This window comes from Ranitomeya variabilis, chromosome 6 (genome assembly GCF_051348905.1).
Source record: "Ranitomeya variabilis isolate aRanVar5 chromosome 6, aRanVar5.hap1, whole genome shotgun sequence".
Taxonomy (NCBI): Eukaryota; Metazoa; Chordata; class Amphibia; order Anura; family Dendrobatidae; genus Ranitomeya; species Ranitomeya variabilis.
The window spans coordinates 575482842-575497388 of NC_135237.1; the positions used below are offsets into that span (position 1 = coordinate 575482842).

The following is a 14547-nucleotide window of genomic DNA, read 5'->3' on the forward strand; positions in this document are numbered from 1 at the left end:
AGCCTTGAGACTTTCTAGAATCTTATACCTGACAGTATCACAGGACAGGACTTCCTTATTGATGAGCAGGCAGCACCGCGCACACCACAGGTGGTAGATGGTCACCACATTTAGTATATACAGGGAGCTCCTGTTATACGTCCTGAGCTCAGGCTGGAAGTCTCCGTACAGCAGCTGACCATGTGACTGTCTCACCAGGTGCGGTAACTTTAGGGACAAGGACACAGACTCCCATACCTGCATACTAAAGGGACACTCTAACAGCAGATGCTCCATCGTCTCCAGTATATGGGGGCACTCTTCTCTGGGACAGGATCTGTCTGATACGTTCTTGCACTTTATATTATCCCTAACGTACATTTTACCATGGAGCGCCAGCCACGCTACATCTCTCATATGAGGAGGAACTCTGGGATCTAGCACATTTCTAGCAGCCTGTTTTACATCTACACTTGGGGCGCCCCTCAGTTGTACCTGGACACTGAAGTGAGAAGACAGGACATTCTTATACAACTCCTTTCTACTGAGCTGCTTGACATCATCATACAGGATCCTCCATCTGATGACCTTACTTATTATGTGGACACCATACCAAGAAACATTATTCTTTATTCTTCCTGAGATTCTCTTGATGAGGTCCCCTACTGACCACACAGACACAAACTGCTGGATCTGGCTCTTAAACAAACAAGACCATGGCACCTTCTCCGAATTCTCACAAAACAAAAGACTGCTACGACCCACGAACGTTTGCTCCCCCTGAGTGAACACGCAACAAATTGTATAAACTTTAAAACTTTTATTGGGAAATCTGCTCATAACATTTCCATCTTTTCCTTTGGATAAATATTCTGGTCGCAGCTCATAACAGGCACTGTATGCCAACCACTGGGTGTAGGGAGATAACTGCCAACTGGACTCCCGGGCAGGTAACTTCACCACCAATCAAAAAACTCCACCCTTCCGCCGCTGCGACTTAAGGATCATCCTAATAAACAGGGAAGGGAGGGCGGGAAACGGTCCGGGTCCTGGGACGGATGTGGCCACAGGAGCTTCCCGGCGCCAATATCAGGGAGGAAGCCACGCCCCCCCGCCAGGGGAGTTAACCCCATACTCATCTGAGTTCACTGAAGGGGAGATCTCTGCTTTAAGGTAACGGGGAAGGCGCAGCAGTCAGGGGACAGCGGCATAAGCCGCAGTGTCCCTAAGACTGCTACGACCCACGAACGTTTGCTCCCCCTGAGTGAACACGCAACAAATTGTATAAACTTTAACCCCTTCCCGACATGTGACGGTATAGTACGTCACATGTCGGGACCCCCGCTTTGATGTGCGCTCCGGCGGTGAGCGCACATCAAAGTCGCGACATGTCAGCTGTTTTTTACAGCTGACATGTGCGCGCAATAGCGGCGGGTGAAATCGCGATCACCCGCCGCTATTAACTAGTTAAATGCCGCTGTCAAACGCAGACAGCGGCATTTAACTACCGCATCCGGCCGTGCGGCCGGATATGAGCGCATCGCCGACCCCCGTCACATGATCGGGGGTCGGCGATGAGTCAGGAAGGTAACCATAGAGGTCCTTGAGACCTCTATGGTTACTGATTGCCGGTGGCTGTGAGCGCCCCCCTGTGGTCGGCGCTCACAGCACACCTGCAAATCTGCTGTGTAGCAGCGATCTTATGATCACTGCTGCATAGCAGAGCCGATCGGGCTGTGCCTGCTTCTAGCCTCCCATGGAGGCTATAGAAGCATGGCAAAAGTAAAAAAAAAAAGTTTTTAAAAATGTGAAAAAAATAAAAAAAATATAAAAGTTTAAATCACCCCCCTTTCGCCCCAATCAAAATAAATCAATAAAAAAAAAACCCAACCTACACATATTTGGTATCGCCGCGTTCAGAATCGCCCGATCTATCAATAAAAAAAAAGCATTAACCTGATCGCTAAATGGCGTAATGAGAAAAAAATTCGAAACGCCAGATTTACGTTTTTTTGGTCGCCACGACATTGCATTACAATGCAATAACGGGCGATCAAAAGAACGTATCTACACCAAAATGCTATCATTAAAAACGCCAGCTCAGCACGCAAAAAATAAGCCCTCACCTGACCCCAGATCACGAAAAATGGAGACGCTACGAGTATCGGAAAATGGCGCAATTTTGTTTTGTTTTGTTTTTTGCAAAGTTTGGAATTTTTTTTCACCACTTAGGTGAAAAATAACCTAGTCATGTTAGGTGTCTATGAACTCGTAGTGACCTGGAGAATCATAATGGCAGGTCAGTTTTAGCATTTAGTGAACCTAGCAAAAAAGCCAAGCAAAAAACAAGTGTGGGATTGCACTTTTTTTGCAATTTCACTGCACTTGGAATTTTTTTCCCGTTTTCTAGTACACGACATGCTAAAACCAATGATGTCGTTCAAAAGTACAACTCGTCCCGCAAAAAATAAGCCCTCACACGGCCAAATTGACGGAAAAATAAAAAAGTTATGGCTCTGGGAAGGAGGGGAGCGAAAAACGAAAACGGAAAAACGGAAAAAGCTCCGGGGGTGAAGGGGTTAAAACTTTTATTGGGAAATCTGCTCATAACATTTCCATCTTTTCCTTTGGATAAATATTCTGGTCGCAGCTCATAACAGGCACTGTATGCCAACCACTGGGTGTAGGGAGATAACTGCCAACCGGACTCCCGGGCAGGTAACTTCACCACCAATCAAAAAACTCCACCCTTCCGCCAAGGAGGAGCGAATAACGAGAGCTACGACCCCCCCAAAGAATGCATCGCCTGAAGCACTCCTTCTCTAATGCCGTTGAGAAAGATGTCTAAACCCGCCTCATTCAAATGTACTCCGTCTGGAAGGAGAAAACCAGAATTATCTCCCTCCAGCCGGTGGTGACGTACAACTACCCCACTCTTGAATCTCACGAAACGTGATATCCTCTGGTTGAGCGTGCGTCTGGATCTCTCCATAGCATTACGTTCTCTGGCGCCTCGCCAGACCACCCTTGGGATTATCTCAGACCATACTAAACGCATTGACGGGAAGAACATCGGGAACTTGTCCATATCCGATCTCATCAGTGTAAGTAGCTCGACCAAAGAAAACGACGCCAGATCATTTCCTCCGACATGAATGACCACAACGGTGGGGGATGATGTCACTCGTGAAATATGAACAATCTCCGGCAGAACTTGGGACCACATCATGCCTCTCAATCCACGCCATATCACATCGACGTCGTTGAATCCCAGGGATCGCCCTCCTGGGCACATTTCGGCACGTCGTGCAGCCCAGTAAATGTAAGAATGGCCAACTATCCAGACGCTTGGACGTCCACCATCTGAGAATGAAATGTGAAGTTAGCCAACAACAAAACCATACAACCAAAAAGAAAAAACGTTCCCCAATAGAATAATAGCTGGCTCCCTAATATGTCGACGAAAAAGGCCAAGGAACTTTATAATGCTAAATCAGGCCTGATGTACCTGGTGAAACACTGGGATTTCCATCTGCCCACCCTTTGAATTTCTGATTCAAATAGCCCGGCTCTAGATGCTTCTGTTGCTGCACCTATACGGAATGAGTGAGTTCCAAACTCAGCCGAGGGGAATCCCAATAGTAACAATGTACGTCTCATGACGGCTAAGAACTGACCCGATAATAGGGGGAGCCCGTTCTCATGGATGAAAAATTGTGAACCATCCTTCCTAAATTGTGCGTAGCGCCTGATTAACTTCAATGGGCATATAGCATTGTTAATGGCAAATATTGGAAACCAGGTACCCCTACCATCCTGGTCGGTTTTGGATTTGCATATTCTTACCCTTAAACCATCCTCGCAAATTAGGATATCCTCCCGCGTAAGGCCACCAGGTTTTCTAAGGGCGGTAGGAACGATCTCACTGACCCGCATGGCCCCGAAGAATGCTATTCCAAAAGCAGCCGATATTAAGGCAGCCTCGTATTTAGAGTCGCAAACGGCTCCCGCAGATTTAACCATGCTAATTAGTAATTCAAAAGTTATAGGACGCCTACTGTCACTGTGTTTGCCATACCGTTGCCATCCTTTTAGTATCTGAATGACTAGGAAGTGTTTCGTAGAATCCGGCCAACCCCTTAGCTTGAAATGAAATGCCAGTGCTGACATGCGGTTACGTGCCACTGACCCCGACACCCCCATGGAATGCATTTTTGATAAAAAAGCCATTGTCACCTGCATACGGGCCTCATCCGAAGACCCCACCGGTTTGCCAACTGCTAAAACACACCACTCCTCCCACGCCTTACCATAGGCTTTCCAAGTCGAAGGGGCTATCGACGATTGTATCAATGGCATCAGGTCCCCAGGACATCCCAGATCGACAGCGGGCAGTCCACCTCTACCAAGAGTTCCTGAATATGACGTTCCTGTACCTCCTGCAACGAAAAACCGGTTAAAGAACCACTACCCTCCTCATTGCTGACGGATACCGCCTGCGCTTTTAACCAAACATTAAACATTAGGCATTTCAACACCATGAACCTAATCAGGTCCAGGACCAGCGATGAAGGAGATGCTAGGAAATTGATAGCATGAGCCCCGCTGGTGGTTCCAAGTTGCAAACGGATCCGCTTGTTGGCCAATTGCGGACCCCAGACCTCTATGGCAGCCGCCACAGGGAGGAGGTCAATCAATGTGGGATCCTCGTTCCACTTCCTGGCAAACCAAGAAGCAGGCCAATTGGCGGAGCATAACTTGTCACCAAAGCGAACGCTGAAACCATAGTTACTGGATGAAGTAAATAACAAACCCAAGTCGACGTTAGAGCATTCAATCTCCTGGAAGCAAGTCCTACCATTGTAACTGTTTAGGAACCGCTTCCAAGTGTACAAATCAGACCGTAGCTGTTTCGTAATCCTGATTCTATGATGTTTCTGATTCACCCCTTTCGTGGCTAGTATCAATCTGCGCGAGAAGATCCTGCCCATTGGCATGACCCTACATGCGAAATTTAATGAGCCGAGCAGAGATTGCAATTGAGTTAATGTGACCTTGCCAACTGATATACATCCATTGATGAGGTCCAGCAGCTTGTCAATTTTTTCTTTTGGCAACCTAAACTCCATGGCGATAGAATCGATTTCAATGCCGAGGAATGTAATCACCGATACTGGCCCAACCGTTTTCTCGGGAGAAAGTGGAACACCAAAATACGCCATGGTGTCTTCGAATTGGGTAAGGGCTCTGGCACATACGTCTGAACCCGCGGGACCGACTATCAAAAAATCGTCCAGGTAATGTGTGATGGAATCCAGCCGGGTGACCTTACGAGCAACCCATTCTAAAAACGTACTGAATAATTCAAAATAAAAACAAGAAATTGAACACCCCATGGGGAGGCAAGTGTCGTAATAGTATACTTCCTCAAATTTTGCCCCAAGTAAATGGTGGCAATCCGGGTGCACCGGGAGGAGACGGAAAGCTGATTCTATGTCTGATTTTGCCATAAGGGCACCCGGGCCCGCACCTCTGACTAGGTCGATCGCTTTGTCAAATGAAATATAAGAAACGGCGATATCCTCATTGGCTATACCATCGTTGACAGACCTACCCTTGGGGTATGAAAGATGATGAATTAATCGGTACTTACCCGCTTCTTTTTTGGGAACTATACCCAGGGGCGAAACCCGTAAGTTCGTGAACGGGGGAGAAGTGAAGGGGCCACGAAAACGACCCAAACTGATTTCCTTCCCCAGCTTCTCTGCTAGTATATTAGGTAACTCCCTTGCTGACTGTAGGTTGGGGGACGATTGTGGTATAGGTGACCAATTAAAAGGAATGAAGAAACCAAAGGAGAAACCGACACGCAGCTGTGCAGCGGCCGACTCATTGGGGTATTTGTCCAGCCATGGCCCCATTCTTTTTACGCTCACCGGCGTCGTTAACCTCGCCTGCAGAGGGGGTTTTTCCTGCGCTAGGTTTCTGGGGCGGACGTGTACATTTTGCCAATGGGTGGGGGCCTCCGCATGATGAACACTCGTGTTTATATTTACATAGTCCATAGAACTTGCAGTGCCCCTCGTTGAATAACCAGCAAGAACCTGGTCTGCGAGTGGCTGCTGCTGTAGCGTTGCTGTTAGACCCGGCAACGGGCCCATGAAAGGACTGAGTCGTTCTTTGAGCCATCATCAAACGGAGCCATGAATCCGTAGCTTTCGTACCCCATCCCAATTGAGGATTAACGGCCAATCGACGGCGGAAATCTTCATCATATTTCCACCAAGCCGATCCCCCGTGCGACTTATAGGAATTATAAATGCTATCTAAATATATAAATGCAGCGCCCCAGAGTTCTGGTCGTTGCAGTACTGTGGCTTCGCCGCTAAGGGGAGCCATGGTACGTTCGATGGCACCGAAGGAGTTCCTCCAATCAGGTATCACAGACACCAATATGTTTCACAGCTGGGCCTCCGGGGGGAGCTAAGGGTGCTATTCATTAGGCCACTCCCCACCATAGTGGGTAAACTGGGGGTCAGGCAGAAAGTTAGAGAGAACGCTGACGGGATTGAACGGAGCAACACCCTGTGGCAGGGGGTGTTGTGAAGGGAGAGACTGTAGGGTCTCTGCCAGGGGTGGGATCCTGGCAGAGGCTTGGCATTGAAAGAACGTAACGGGTCCGCGCAGGCTCCTGGAAGCGGCGGGACTCAAGGAAAGGACTAGAAGCGAGACAGATTGTGCTGAGTGAGAAACGAGATCAAGCAGAAGGAGAATACCAGCAGGGGTTTTGTTGAAAGAGGCAGCACCCTGCTGAGGCGCAATACCGGTGGCCGGAACGCCGAGGGAGTGGATTAGAATACAGCTTCAAGCCATACTCCAAACAGCGGCAGGACAGTCGGTCTCAGGCGGGCTGTCTACCACATATCACCTATGAAGTCTTGGGGGGCAATTGCGGGAGAGGGGCGACTCTAGGGTCCCGGAAGAACTCCAGGCCTACCTGACAAACGGGTGCCATTCCAACCTGAATACAGGGAAGGGGTGGATTACAGAGGAACATCAAATCGAGTTGTGAGGGAACTTAAGAAACAGACACAACCGTTGTGGGGTTACTTTCCGTAAGCACAGCAGGGAAGGACTACAACACATAGCGCTAGAAGGAAGGCACAGATTTCCACCTGAGAGGAGAACTCTGGAGGTGCCATTGGACCGGCCGGACTTGCGTAGCCTGGTGAACCGTGTTCTGGACTGAGGACTCAGAGATCTCCAGTAAAGAGGTAAAGAGACTGCAACCTGGTGTCCTCGTTATTTACCGCGACTTACACCCCACAACTGCACCGCTCCATCGCTACTATTACTACCACCTATTACACCGGACGTCCCCCACTGACGGACAGGGCCACGGACCGGGTCTAGCCACCATGACAACCCCGAGACTGAGAACTAGAGGCCCGGCTCCGGGTACCCCTCGGCCCTGCGGCGGTGTGGGGGCGCGCCGCAGACTTGGCGTCACGAACAGGATCTACTTAAGCCTGAAGAATCAGGTCATGTGTGCCTAGAGACTGTGATTTATCGTGCTTGGACTGTGCTTTATTACAAGGACTGTGTGCTGCCACTTGCCGCCAGAAGTGCCCGCCAAAACCGCCGCCATTACAGCGCTAAGGAGAGCGCAGGAGAAGAAGAAGGGCGTGGAAGTGGGCGTGAACAAGCTGAAGAGCGCGAAAGACAATGGCCGCCCAGTCTAAATATCTCGGCCCCTTGAGGACGTGTCCGTCAGCAGCCGAGATCCGCCTCCTGATCCTTAATGGTGGGCAGAGACAACGAAAACGAAACCGCCCACGAAGAAGAGAGCGGGAAAAGGACCAGGAAGAAGGAGCGAGCGACATGGAGGACGCCATGGCGAGCCGCCCGGAGCCGGAGCGTGGGGTCGGAGCAGAGGACTCCCCCAGCCACCCGGAGGGGCACCGCAACCAGGCCTCCACCGCTGATGCTGAATTCCTGCAGGCCGGAGTGGACGAGCTCAGCGACCGACCCCGGCGGACGCAGCTGAGCACCGAGGCCGGGTGGAAGAAGGCCATCATCCGGAGCCTCACCGGACATCTGTCGGCAGCCTCATCTGGTCCGGAGCAGGGAAGAAGTCCCAGCGCTCCGGAGCTGGAAAGCAAGGCCCTGCCGGAAGGCGAGGTGCTGCAAGCAGAGATGACAGCGTCGCAGAACAAGGCCCTGCAACCAGCGTTCCAGACCCCAGCGGAGACGGAGCAGACTGGCACCGGAGGAACCGCATCTGAAGCAGGTAGGAAGAGCCACCCTGCCCTGACGACCGACACCACCCCAGCGACTGCTAGTGCCACAGCTGCTGACTCCGTTCCAGTGACTGATCTTGCAGCGGCCGCTACCTCTGCTGCAGCAGATGCCCATACTCAAGCTGCGCAGACCTCCATCGCTGCGCATGATTTAACCATACAAGAAAGACGGATTAACGGCGTGTGTCCAGCACTGGGTGTAGCCCTGGACCTCACTTTTCCCAGGCCAGGAAGGGTTAAGTGCCAGGTGCAGCCCTGGAAGCCATCCAACTAAACCTCGGAAACCTGAAACTGTAAATAGTTAACTGTTTATTTCCTTGCTATTTTGCTGCTAAAACCCGTCCTGGGTTAACTCTTAAAGGGATCCCTTTGTTTACCCGGGATCCCTATTGCTTTTTATTTTTGCTTTCACTTTCGTTTTTGCTTTTTGTTCCACAATGTTATAAGAACTGCAGAAATCATGGACTGTGCATGATTCGAACTTCCTTTGTAAATAGTTTGCACCTTCTTAAAGGTGCTCCCTACTGGTTTTAGCCAAAGACACTTTGCGAAGATATTTGCCCTATTTGTTTGAGCCAAAGACACTTTGTGAAGATATCTTTCCTACCGGTTCTAGTTAAAGACACTTTGCGAAGATACCATACCGGAACCTTTGCATGGGCCGGTAGGCTGAGAAGACGAGCTACCTTAGAAAGACTTGGTCTCCTCTTAAAGGGGATGTGAGAAACTGAACTTGAGAGAGATACTGTTGCAGAACAGTAATGCCATAATGATGCCTTGAAAAGAAATGTAACTGTTTTACATGCTAAGTTATATGTGTTGAATTTGTTGAAATGTGAAATCTAAATAATGTTTTGCAGAAAGAAAAGATGCAGAGAGCCCGTAGGGGTAGAGATAGAGATCTGCATAGCTGAAAGTAAGCGAAGTAATAATGAAGGTGAGGATAGAAGGTAAACCCCGCGTCCCCATTGAAAGTTACTTTGTTACTAAGGACAGAGAGTGAACCCGTAGGGGTTAGAGAGTGAGTCCTTAAAGGAGCCGAGTAGAGCTGGCTCAGAGTTCTTTAAACGAAAGGAATGTTATGTCTATACCATGTATAGTAGAGAAAGGCAGTAGGCCCTGGATGAACAGGGCGGTCCTGTAAAAGAAAGGAGAGGCAGTAGGTCTGGTGCCATAGGGACAGGCGGTCCTGCAGGTTCAAAGTAGGAGAATGTGAAGTTACCTTACCCTGTAATGTGATTATAGGAAGGCCTTTGGTAAACTAAGAGTGTATGTTTCTTAAAGGCAATGTTAATTTATTGTTCCAGAATTTGCACTAAGTAGAATACCCGGTTGGGTAACAGGAGTTATGCATAGCCTGTAATTTATAATGTTGACCATGTTTGTAACGTTAAAAGTGTCCTCACCTCCCATAAAGGGAAGCCTGTTCAAGTATACTTATTGTTTTGCACTCAACAAAATTGTATGTCTGTTTACTAATCTGTATTGTTGTTTTTCTTCCCAGTCCCGGAGTACTGTGTTTAACCAGGGGGGAGTGCAGCGCCCCAGAGTTCTGGTCGTTGCAGTACTGTGGCTTCGCCGCTAAGGGGAGCCATGGTACGTTCGATGGCACTGAAGGAGTTCCTCCAATCAGGTATCACAGACACCAATATGTTTCACAGCTGGGCCTCCGGGGGGAGCTAAGGGTGCTATTCATTAGGCCACTCCCCACCATAGTGGGTAAACTGGGGGTCAGGCAGAAAGTTAGAGAGAACGCTGACGGGATTGAACGGAGCAACACCCTGTGGCAGGGGGTGTTGTGAAGGGAGAGACTGTAGGGTCTCTGCCAGGGGTGGGATCCTGGCAGAGGCTTGGCATTGAAAGAACGTAACGGGTCCGCGCAGGCTCCTGGAAGCGGCGGGACTCAAGGAAAGGACTAGAAGCGAGACAGATTGTGCTGAGTGAGAAACGAGATCAAGCAGAAGGAGAATACCAGCAGGGGTTTTGTTGAAAGAGGCAGCACCCTGCTGAGGCGCAATACCGGTGGCCGGAACGCCGAGGGAGTGGATTAGAATACAGCTTCAAGCCATACTCCAAACAGCGGCAGGACAGTCGGTCTCAGGCGGGCTGTCTACCACATATCACCTATGAAGTCTTGGGGGGCAATTGCGGGAGAGGGGCGACTCTAGGGTCCCGGAAGAACTCCAGGCCTACCTGACAAACGGGTGCCATTCCAACCTGAATACAGGGAAGGGGTGGATTACAGAGGAACATCAAATCGAGTTGTGAGGGAACTTAAGAAACAGACACAACCGTTGTGGGGTTACTTTCCGTAAGCACAGCAGAGAAGGACTACAACACATAGCGCTAGAAGGAAGGCACAGATTTCCACCTGAGAGGAGAACTCTGGAGGTGCCATTGGACAGGCCGGACTTGCGTAGCCTGGTGAACCGTGTTCTGGACTGAGGACTCAGAGATCTCCAGTAAAGAGGTAAAGAGACTGCAACCTGGTGTCCTCGTTATTTACCGCGACTTACACCCCACAACTGCACCGCTCCATCGCTACTATTACTACCACCTATTACACCGGACGTCCCCCACTGACGGACAGGGCCACGGACCGGGTCTAGCCACCGTGACAACCCCGAGACTGAGAACTAGAGGCCCGGCTCCGGGTACCCCTCGGCCCTGCGGCGGTGTGGGGGCGCGCCGCATAAATAGCTCGGAGCACCTTTCGGGATGCCTTTCCCCCATGACGCAGCCCAAGACCGCGAAAGCTTGTAACCAGTTGTTAATGGTTTTTGCAACTTTTGGCTTGCGTTCGTAAGTTTTATCGCCCAACCGCCTCTCTCTGTCAACCGAATGCTGATCCGTGGAAACCAGAGACCATATGTCAATGAAATCGTTGGACCAGATTTGTTCCTTGATGGCGCTATCCAAGTGGGCTCCTAAAGGAGGGACTCCACAGAATAAGCCATCCTTGTACACATCCGGCCGAGGAGGAGGGGGCGGCCTGGATAACCCGGCTGGTTGCAGCAATTTTGGATTAACATAAATCCTGCTACCTGCGACATTGTTGGCTACGGTATCTGGTGTGATGGCATTGGCTCTCTCCCCACCCCATGCCCCAATAAAGGGGTACTCACCAGTTGGTACACCGACATTCGGACAACTTGCCTCCCGTGCCGTGGGAGGTACCAGGTCTTGACGCTCCACGTGATGTAACGACCTACGGCGAGAAGACTCCTGCATGTGTGACCTGCCTGACGAACTCCCGGACGAAGAAGGCGAGCGCCAGCGCGAAGATCTAGAACGTCGACTACGCCGACTGGACCTAGATCTATAGGAACGCCGTTTGCTAACCCGACGCTCCCGCTTTCTGCGTGCGCTTCTGCGATGTTCTCTAGGGGACGATGATGAAGAAGATGAGGGTGATCTGCGCGCGGAGCGGGAAACCGCACTCTGTCTATTCTCCAGAGCCGGCGTGCCAGCACCCTGAATTGGGGCAGGAGCACCGGCTGCCATCAGCGAATGCGACGCTGAGGCGTCCTGGTGTTCAATTACCGATGCTTGAGAGGGAGCGATTTGCCCGCCCGGCCCGTGTGAACCCGGCGTACTAAAAATTAACGGAAAAGGTGGGTATTGGGATTCCCCCCCCAAACTAGCCTGAGAGTACGTGCTATGAGGGCCTTGCGCTAACAATATATGGCGTGTTCCCACGTGCTGCTGGGTTACAGCTGCCGTGTCCTTGCTATTGTCTATGTTAGGCATAGCCTCCCCTGTGCTCCTTGAAAGTGAAGAAAAGCCTCCCTGCGGAGCATCCGGCTCTCTTACTGCTGTGCATGAGTCCTGGGATGAGGCAGATGTTCCTTGGACCCCCCCCATATTGCTTCTAAATAATAGCGCTGCTTCAGCCGGCCCTGCTGACGCTTGCTGGCCTGAGCTCCCTCTTAGGATTCCCGGGGCAGAAGGGGGTACAATACTGATCTCGCTCCACACCGTCCCCTGTGTCTCCCCCACCTGCCCTGCGGTACTTTCCCCAGACTTCCTGGCGCCCGCCGCAACAGATTCGCGCGCACGAGCGCTGCGCGCGCTCTTTTTTGAAACTAACGGCGGGCTCAGCCTTGCCGGAGGTTGGGTAGCTCTGCGAGAGCGCCGACCCTCCGGCGGCGCTGCCTGCATCGCGGTAGGGAAGGAGCTGTCCCCGGTCAGCAGAGCTGCTAACCAGGCGCTGCCTTCCCTACCGATCCTATCCCTCACCGCACATGATAGCGGGTCCATGGTCCGGCAGCCCAAACGGTCCGGGTCCTGGGACGGATGTGGCCACAGGAGCTTCCCGGCGCCAATATCAGGGAGGAAGCCACGCCCCCCCGCCAGGGGAGTTAACCCCATACTCATCTGAGTTCACTGAAGGGGAGATCTCTGCTTTAAGGTAACGGGGAAGGCGCAGCAGTCAGGGGACAGCGGCATAAGCCGCAGTGTCCCTAAAATTCTTCATAAGAAACAAAAGATTAAAGAAGAGCTCTTGACAAGGCATGGAGAGACCACCATCCTTATGAGGGAGATAGACAATGTTTCTCCTGACCACATTCACTCTGTTACCCCACAAAAAGTGAAAGAAGACATTGGTAAGTCTGGGGAGCAGCGTATCTGGCACCGGGAACACCACACTAATATAGAGGAAGAGCGGGAGCAGGAAGGTCTTCAGCAGGCGGATCTTCTCCAGATATGTCAGCTTCCAGTGTTTCCAGCTCTGCACCTTCCGCTCACACACCACCAGCTTCTCCTCCCAATTCACCTTCCCATCATCTACAGCACCAAACACAACTCCCAGAATCTTTATTTGACCCTGAACTGTTCTGAAGGGCACAGAGAAGACATCATGGTCACCTCCCAACCACAGCGCCTCGCTCTTCTCCATGTTCACAGCGGAGTTAGATACATTGGAGAAGGCTGTGATCTCCTGCTGTAGAGCCACACAGTCATCTTTAGAAGATATCACAACCGACACATCATCAGCATAGGCACAGAACTTTACATCCACCACCATAATCTGTAGGTGGCATCTCAGCCCTGTGAAATCCCTGTGATCCTGGACCCTTCTGAGAAAAGGATCCAGACTGAAGACATACAACAATGGGCTAAGAGGACATCCCTGCCTCACCCCTGACATGATCGCGAAGGGCTCGGCCAAGTGACCATTAATCAGCGGCAGGCTTATAGCTCCTTTATACAGAAACCGCAGCCATTGCACAAACCGCACTGGGAGGCCATACTGCAACAACACTTGATACAGGTAGTCATGGTGGACTCTATCAAAGGCTTTACTCTGGTCTAAGCCCACAATATAAGCCCCCACATGGTGCTGCTTAATATACGTCACAGCTTCTCTCACCAACAGCAATGAGTCCTCTATCGTCCAACCCTTCACACCACACGTCTGGTTGGCGATAATGAGCCCACCCGCCACCTCACTCAGCCGATAATACCAGATTTTGGCCAGAATTTTATAATCCGTGTTCAGCAAAGACAATGGATGCCAGTTCTTTATATCTTTTAGATTTCCTTTCTTTGCCAAAAGAACCAGAACAGACTTATACTGAGACTGTAAGAGCTTCCCTGCAGAGAGGCAATCATTATAGACCTTGTAGTATAGCGACCCCTGTGGCACCTAGGGGGCACTGTGTGTGCTCCTTGAGATATGCATTGAGGCATATATATGGTGTGCAAGGACCTGTGGTGATGTCACGCTCACCTGACTAGCCATGTGACAGGTACCTGGGTGTGGTTACACCTATGTAAAGGAGGTGTGTGGAGCACATGGTGGAATGTGAGTGTTAGTGGGTAAGTGTCCGTCAGGGTGGACACACATCCGTGTGTCCTTGCAGGACACTGCAAAGTGGCCTGTGTGCTGGACGGTCCCAGGTGGGGACAGACGTCCTGGAAGCACACAGTGACCATTTCAGGCTGGAGAGCCTGCGTGCTGGACATAGCATGGACGGTTGGTGTTGGAGGCTCTGGCGAGTGGAGTCGTCCTGGAAGCACCTGGAGACCGTAGACCTGGGAGGTCTGTGTTGAGGACCTGGGACTGACCTGAAGTCAGTGTGAGTGAGAAACGTCTGATGGATACCTCTGTTTAGAAGAGGGATCCGGGAAACCTGTGCGGCAGGTAACGGGAAGGAACAGTGTGACACTGACCGGGGTCAGAGTGAGAGACATTGTGTATGGGCACCTCGGAGGCCAAGGGGTGTCCAGGAACCCGTAAAGGTTGCCAACAGGTAACAGTCTG

General features: G+C 51.0%; 1 long non-coding RNA gene across 1 annotated transcript; it reads right to left on the minus strand.

Moving 5' to 3' along the window:
• Positions 1–785: 785 nt before the first annotated feature.
• Positions 786–4421, minus strand: LOC143781708 (uncharacterized). The gene is made up of 3 exons (XR_013216795.1): positions 4290–4421; positions 2566–3342; positions 786–1277 (listed from the first exon to the last, which is right to left on the minus strand). It is a non-coding gene; the product is annotated as an uncharacterized LOC143781708 (long non-coding RNA).
• Positions 4422–14547: the final 10126 nt, after the last annotated feature.